The sequence below is a fragment of the Penaeus japonicus genome, unplaced genomic scaffold, assembly GCF_977035675.1.
Source record: "Penaeus japonicus unplaced genomic scaffold, GWHDUDI00000001_assembly GWHDUDI00000037, whole genome shotgun sequence".
Lineage (NCBI taxonomy): Eukaryota > Metazoa > Arthropoda > Malacostraca > Decapoda > Penaeidae > Penaeus > Penaeus japonicus.
Window position 1 is genome coordinate 772,853 of NW_028234439.1, and position 7,500 is coordinate 780,352.

Here is a 7,500-nt window from a genome sequence, read left to right on the forward strand (position 1 = left end):
TATATATATATATATATATATATATAATATATAATATCTGGTATACATGTACGACACACGAGATCTTGGAGTACACACACACACTACCAATATAACGTATAGAAATATACCTTAAAAACGTATTGATAAGAAATTAAAAACAAAAATCTTTACGGAAGCTATGTCGCGATTTCTCACGGCGATTCCTCATACCCGCGTTATGTGTGTGTGGTTGTTAGGACACACAAAACATTTCCTTTCGATAACATGGAAATTTCTTTGACAAACTCACAACGTTTTCAAACTAGGGAGAACAATACAATTCTTATTCATTTCTCTTACTGTGAGATATGTGGGGTCTATCTTTTCTAATAAGTGTGTGTGTATGTATATATATATATATATATATATATATATATATATATATATATATATATATATATATATATTAGATAAGCATTTTCAAGAAGAAACTAACGTTAGAAAACCAAAAATAGATTAAAAATTTAAAAGAGATAGCTATATATTTTTATTCAATAATCTTCATTTCAAAATATAACATCACCGCGTTTCCCCCCAAAAATATTCACCAATTTTACAAACTTTCGAGAAAAAAAATACATCATTATAACTCCTAAAAAATACTCACTAGTATTTTTTTCCGATTCCGAAAGAAGGGAACATCAACATATTTTCCTTAAAATCTTCCATCCCCTTAAAACACACACACACACAAAAAAAAATATTCTTCTAAAATGGTTGAAGCCACTAGTCCCTCCGAAGAAGGAAAATCCATGAAAAAAATTTGCCCTTACTCAAAAACATCAATATATATCCCTTTTAATATCCCTCCCTAAAAGATTATGGAAATATTTCCCCCTAGAAAAAAATATGCCTATGAAGATGAAGAAGAAGAAAAAAAGAAGAAAAAGAAAAAGAAGAAGTAGAAGAAGAAAAAGAAGAAAAGGAAGAAGAATGAAGAAGAAGAAAAAAAAGAAAACGAAGAAAGAAGAAGAAGAAAAAGAAGAAGGAGAAAAAAGAAGAACAAATATCAAGTGGAAAAAGAAGAAAAGAAGAAGGAAAGAAAAAAAATAATAAGATTGAGGGGAAAAAAAAGAAAGAAAAAGGAAGAAAGACGAAGAAAAATAAATAACAGAAAAAGAAAATATACTCTCCATTTACAGTTACGCAAGACTTTATCGAGTCAGTAAGTCAGTCGACCTTCCAACTCTTGCGTATTTTGGGCTTTGTTACAGACGGCCCTATTTCATGCGCGTTAATAAGGGCGATCGACATCTCTTTTCCGAGATTTATTCCTCGATTTGCCGGCCGGCTTGAGAGGCGCGCGGGGGGGGGGGGGCGAGGGGGCGGGGGGGGGGGAGGAGGATGAAAGGGGGAGAGAAGGGGAAAGAGAGAGGGAGACGAGAGAGGAAAGGGAAAGTACAGCTAGAGAGAGATGAGAGAAGAGGAGAGAGAGTTTTGTAAGAAGAGAGAGAGAGAGAGAGTGAGTGTAGATGAGGAGAGAGAGAGAGAGTGAGAGAGACCTAGAGAAGATGAGAACCCCAGAGGAGAGACAGAGACGAGTCAGAATTCGAAGGAGAGAGAGAGAGAAAATTAAAGAGAGAAAAAGAGAGCGAGAGGGTAAAATGAGAGAGAGAGAAGAGAATGAGAGAAGAGAGAGGAGAGAGAGAGAAGAGAGAGAGAGGAGAGAGAAGAGAAGAGAAGAGAGAGAGAGAGAGAAGAGAGAGGACAGTGAATGAGAGAGAGAAATGAGAGAGAGGAGTGAAGGATAGAAGAGAGAGAGCAGAGAGAAGAGAGGAGAGAAGAGAGAGAAGAGAGAATGGAGAGAGAGAGAGAGAGGTTGAGAGACAGAGAGAGAGAATGAGAATGAAGAGATTTAGATGAGAGAGAAAAGGTAGAGTGAGTGAGGAGAGAGGCGAGAGAGAGTTGAGAGAGTGAGTTATGAGAGTAGAATTTGTCAGAGTTCAGTGGCGAGTAGAGATGAGATTAGTGAGAGATGGAGAGGTGTCCAGGGGATGAAGTAAGAGAGAGAGTATGAGAGATATGAGAAATGAGAGAGAAGAACTGTAAGTAGATTGTGAGATTAAAGAAATGTAATTTGAGAGAATTGAGAGAAATGATGTATATATGAAGACACAGAGGAGTCCAGAATAAATGTGAGAGAGGAGAGAGAGAGAAGTAAGAACGAGAGAGAGACCGAGAGAGAGAGAGAGAGAGAAGAAGAGAGAAGTAGAGAGAGAGTAGAGAGAGAAGAAGGAGATGAGAGAGACCAGAGAGGAGAGTAGAAAGAGAGAGATGACGGAGAAGAGAGACAAGACAAGAGAGCGACAGAAGAGAACAAGGAAGAGAGAGAGAGAGAGAAAGAAATATGTGAAGTAGAGATAGAGAAGAGAGAAGAGAGAAGAGAGAGAGAGAGAAGTGAAGAGATAGAGAATGAGAAGGGAAAAGAGAGAGAGAGAGAGAGAGAGAGAGAGGCGGAGAGAGAGAAAGAGAGAGAGAGAGAGAGGAAGAGAGAGAGAGAGAGAGAGAGAGAGAGACTGAGTGAGAGAGAAGACAAGAAAGAGGGGAGAGACCAGAGAGAGAGAGAGAGTAGATGAGAGTAGAAAGAGAGTTGAGAGAGGAGAGAAGGAGAGAGAGAGAGAAAGAAGAGAAGAGAGATAAAGAGAGAGAGAGAGAAGAAAATTGAGAGGAGAGAGAGAGAGAAGTGTAGAGAGAGAAGGAGAGAGATTGATGAGAGAGATGAGAGTAGAGAGAGAGAGAGAACGAGAGAGACAGAGGGGAGAGAGAGAGAGAGAGAGTGAGAGGGAGAGAGAGAAGAGAAGGAGAGAGAGAGAGAGATGAAGAGAGCGAGAGAGAGAGCGAGAAGAGTAGATGAGATGGAGAGTGAGAGAAGAGAAAAGAGAGAGAAAAGAATGAGTAGTGAGAAGAGAGAGAGTGAATGAGAAGAGAGAGAGAGAGAGAGAGTGAGAGAAGATAGAGAGACAGAGACGAGAGAAAGAGGCAAAAGGAGAAGAGAGGGAAAGGGTCCAGGTATAGAAAAGAGAGAGAGAGAGAGAGAGAGAGAGGAGAAGAGAGAAGACAGAAGAGAGAGAGATGAGCAGAGAGAGAGATAAGAGAAGAGAGAGAGAGACAGAGAAATAGAGAGGAAAGGAGGAGATGAATATAGGACGAGATAAGAGACTATATGAGACGACAAGAGAGAAGAGGAGAGAGAGAGAGAGAGCGAGAGAAAACAAGCGGAGAGAGAAGAGAGAAGAGAGAGAGAGAGAGCGACAGAGAGGAGAGAGAGGAAGAGGAGAAAGAAAGAGAGAGAGAGATGAAAGGTCCAGTATAGAGAGAGAGATGAAGAGAGAGAGAGTGAGGCGAAGAAACGGAAAGAGAGGAGAGCGAAAGAGAAGAGAGAGAGAGAGTAGAGAGGAGAAGGAGAGTTGACAAGAGAATCTGAAATGGGAGAGAAAGAGAGAGTGAGAGAGAGATAGAGGTGGGCGTGCGACAGATGAGGAGGAGATAGGAGAGGTAGTGAAGGAGAGAAGATAGAAGAGGAGGAAGAGAGAGTATGAGACGCGAGAAGAGAGAACAAAGGAGATATGAAGAGAACTAGAGAGAAGAGAGAGAGAGAGAGGGAGAGAGAGAGAGAGAGAGAAAGAGAGAGAGAGTGAGAGAGAGACAGACAGAGACAGAGAGAGGTCATAGATAGAGAGACAGAGAGAGAGGAGAGAGAGAGAGAGAAATTTTGAGATGGAGAAGGAGAGAGAGAGGAGGAGAGAGAGGAGAGAGGAGAGAGAGGGGACATTGAGAAGGGGTGGGGGGGGAAAAAAAAAAATGCAACTCGTAACTTCCATTCACTTCTCTCTGCCAAATAGCAACGCAATTAGGAGCCGGCATGGAAGTTGGAGTCGAAAGAAATACCTTTTTTGGAAAGAAAAATATCCCAGGAGAGAACAATACATTACATCGATTGCATTGTATAATACAGTATCGGAGTATATTCTAAGGGCCTTTCACTCCCAAGGGCTTGCTATACAGTGAGAATAAAACGTCGTCATACAGTCAACCTAATACATTACAACAATAAACTTCATGACTAGCAATTGGCAGGGTCCCGCGGCAAGCACATCATGGCAAGTACAAACACTCTCATTTAAGTGGGTCAGCACTCCGCTACTTTACTTTAACCGTCATGAGCAGCGCATGATCGTTGGGTACACATGCACACGAATAGCAATTGACTTATGTACTCTACTCGGACTCGCTTTGCAGATCAATAGCCTACTCTTCGGTGGGTATGAACAGCAAATACTCTGCTACATAATACTACGGTCTATATATTACACTCTAACTCTTGCACAGGCCAATTTACGATACCACGATACCTAAACGTGTGTTATGAGCTGATATCATAACCTGTGGAATCGTTTAAAACTATCGGTTCTAAACACAGATAAAGTTGAGACATTCAATGTTAAAGAATTCTTTTATTTGTAACTTTCTAAGTGCAATTTGTTATTATGAACTACCGGTGGCTGACGTAGACACACACACACGCTCACACACACACACACACACAAACACACAAACAAACACACACACACACACAAACACATACAGAAAGTCACACACATATATGCACAAGTATATCTATCTATCTATCTATGTAGATTAGACATGAGCAGAGAGAATGCTCCGACACCTCTTTAATAATCCGACCCATTCACGAGCGGACATTAAAAAAATAAAAAAAGAAAAAGAAAAGAGAGGCTCATTTCGATAATCTGTTCACACTCGAACGGCGCCAAATTAACACCTGTGCCGGCAACTGTGGATAGCATTTCAGAATAATGAACATTACGATATCCTGATACAGTTTCCTTTTTTTTATATCCTCCTTTTTATTTACCTCTATTTTCTCTCATCTTCCTCGTCTACAGAGAAAAAACAACAACAACAACAACACCATAAACAGCACCACGTGAGTAAACACCGGCTTGGCCTCTATGAGTTGTTTATTGTTTATCCCGACTCCGTCCAGCTTAGCGAGCGCCGTGTGAGTGAGTGACGCATCTCAGATACACGGCCCGGGCCCTTCCGTGGACATCCAGCTCAATTACCGGGAATTCAGGCTCAGTGTGATAACCCCCTTTAATTGTTTACACTGCTGCTCCATCGATTTAGTGTAATTCGTAGCCTGTTTTGTCTATATTTACCCCCGGTCATGGATTGCCAGCAACTTTCACACGTTGGCAGGTCCTGAGGTTCAGAGGTTCATAGTTGAGGGGGTCAGAGGAGTGTTATGAAATTTATATTGTAACCTCGTCAATAATAATAAAAAAAAAATATTTTTTTTTTCAGTAACTGTTCACACTTGGCGAGTCGAGCCAATTTCAACCCTGTCGTAAAACACTTTTTTTTCTTAAGGAACTTTTGCCACATTAGTGTTGCCAACTGTTATTTCTTTACATTTAAGTGAAAAAAAAGTTTACATCTGTTGCCTATTTCTCCTTACAATTTCACTGAAAATATTCCTATATCAGACATTCGAACCTTTAAGAAATGAAAAGGAAATATGACAATCTGTTTCTCATCATCAGCCAGCATAACGATGAATAAAACTAAGGATCAGTGACAAATGAGACAAACCTTATTCCCTTCTACATATGTTCATAAAAGTATTTTTCTCGATTCCGAAGTAACAAACCTCTTACTATGCTCTTCGAACCTCCCCGGAACATAATATTCTAATACTATTCAACGTTTACTGTCACTTGCTTATGAATCAGACATGATTATACTAGTTGCTATTCATTTCTGCATCTATAGATCTAAATATTTATGTAAACTAGATATCTGCGATGACAAAGACACACACACACATATACATACACACACACTATATATATGTATATATAATATATATATATATAATATATTTTATATATATTTTATTCATATATAATTATATATATATATTTTATATATATTTTATATATATATAATATATATACAGATATATAAAAAAAAAATATATATTTATATATATGCATTTATAAATATTAATATATATTTTATATATTAATTATATATATTATTTTTATTTAATATATATATTATATAATATATTAATATATATATTATAATTTACACACACCACACAAACACAAAACCACACCACACACACACACACCACACACACATTTAAAATATATTATATAATTTTAATATATATTATATATTTTATATTATATATATTATACTGTATATATATACATATGATATATAAATAATATATTATATATATATATATTATATATATAAAAAATTAAATATATATTTTTATTATATATATATTATATATAATATAAAAAATATATATTTTTTATTTTTATATATAGAGAGAGAGAGAGGAGGAGGGAGGGGAGAGAGAGAGAAGGGGGGGAGAGAGAGATGAGAGAGAGAGAGAGAAAAGATAAAATATATACAATATATTATATATATATATATTAATATATATATATATATATACATATATATAATAAATAAATTAAAAAAATTTTTTTTATATATATATAAATATATATATTATATATATATTAAATATATTATTGTGTATGTCTGTGTGTATGTGTATATGTGTGTGTGGTGCTGTGTGTGTGTGTGTGTGTGTGAAGTGTGTGTGTGTGTGATGTGTGTGTGTGTGTGTGTGTGTGTGTGTGTGTGTGGTGTGTGTGTGTGTTGTGTGGTGTATGTGAGTGGGGTGTGGTGTTGTTGTGTGTGTGTGTGTGTGTGTATGTGTGTGTGTGTGTGTGTGTGTGGACGCACACACTTCGTTTCCCTGAATTTCAATACAAAAATTTGAATAATGAGAAAAGGAGTAGCTACCCTCGCCCATTCTAAAAGATATTATGTTTCTTCTTCCTGTTACATATTCCCAAACTTCTACGGAACAACACCATGCCGACCGCGGAGTTAATTACGTCTGCATAGGGAAGAAGGCGACTCTGGGATTAAAGATTATTATCGGCTTTTGCTAGAAGAAAAAATCATTTTCAGACAATAATAATAAGATTAATTCGCTGGCAATATTAGGCGGAATCACCCTCGTCGTTCAACAAACTGCATCTTTTCCGTTGACAATTCGCACTGGAGTTGTTTTAAACCTCGAAAGAAACAAAAAGTCGGAATCTTGGAGCTGGGCGCCGCGCAGCCGTTGCTTTCAAAACTTTAAATGGACAAAAATCGTTAACGGCGGTAGGGGTCGCGAGCCTAAAAATAAAATACTTAACTATTTTGATTTTTTTCGATGATAATGTTTTCCTTCTCCTACGGTAAGTTGTACGTGTTATCATTATCATTTTATTTTATATCAATAATCCTTACCATCCATAAAGTCAAAGTAGATTTAAAGCGTCTTAAAAAGCGTCGCCATTACCGAAATGTAAAGTCTTCTTAATATCTGTTGTTTTGGACATTTCCAGGAATGAAACTTGTAGGGTCATTAGCAAG

The 7,500-nt window shown here is 37.4% G+C and overlaps 1 long non-coding RNA gene across 1 annotated transcript in view; it reads right to left on the reverse strand.

Annotated features, from left to right (window-relative positions):
* The window catches only part of LOC122264080 (uncharacterized), a 36,282-nt gene that overhangs the window by 450 nt on the left and 28,332 nt on the right, over positions 1-7,500 (reverse strand). The gene's annotated exons all lie outside the window — the stretch shown is intronic.